Source organism: Rhagoletis zephyria, unplaced genomic scaffold, assembly GCF_001687245.7.
Source record: "Rhagoletis zephyria isolate East Lansing unplaced genomic scaffold, Rhagoletis_zephyria_1.1 Rzeph_scaffold_02002, whole genome shotgun sequence".
Taxonomy (NCBI): domain Eukaryota; kingdom Metazoa; phylum Arthropoda; class Insecta; order Diptera; family Tephritidae; genus Rhagoletis; species Rhagoletis zephyria.
In genome coordinates this window covers 37,324-37,596 of record NW_016159086.1, presented here as the reverse complement: position 1 = coordinate 37,596, position 273 = coordinate 37,324, and the positions used below count along the sequence as shown (strand labels likewise).

Genomic DNA, 273 nt, shown 5'->3' with positions numbered 1-273 from the left:
AATCGGTTTACCTTTCTTTTGATATATATTAACAGTTGCAAATCATTTATGGTGGTTCAGAAAAATTAAGTTTTCTTACAACTTTGCAAAATTTAACAAGTTGGACCTTAGACCGTTCGTTAAAATTTTAAAATTGGTTTGCCGGGCCGAAAATAATGTGTTTTGGTCTAAAAATAAGCGTGCAAAATTTTATTCGAATATGATAACTCTAAGTACTTGCGCGTTGCATTTGAAAATTTTGAAAACCATATGCACTCTGGGAAAAAAATTTCC

The 273-nt window shown here is 30.8% G+C and overlaps 1 long non-coding RNA gene across 1 annotated transcript in view; it reads left to right on the top strand.

The window, feature by feature from the left end:
* The first annotated feature begins 148 nt into the window (after positions 1–148).
* LOC108365799 (uncharacterized) overlaps positions 149–273 on the top strand; it is a 13,026-nt gene continuing 12,901 nt past the window's right edge. Inside the window, exon 1 of the long non-coding RNA XR_001848003.1 lies at positions 149–159. This is a non-coding gene — a long non-coding RNA (uncharacterized LOC108365799). The remainder of the gene's footprint in view (positions 160–273) is intronic.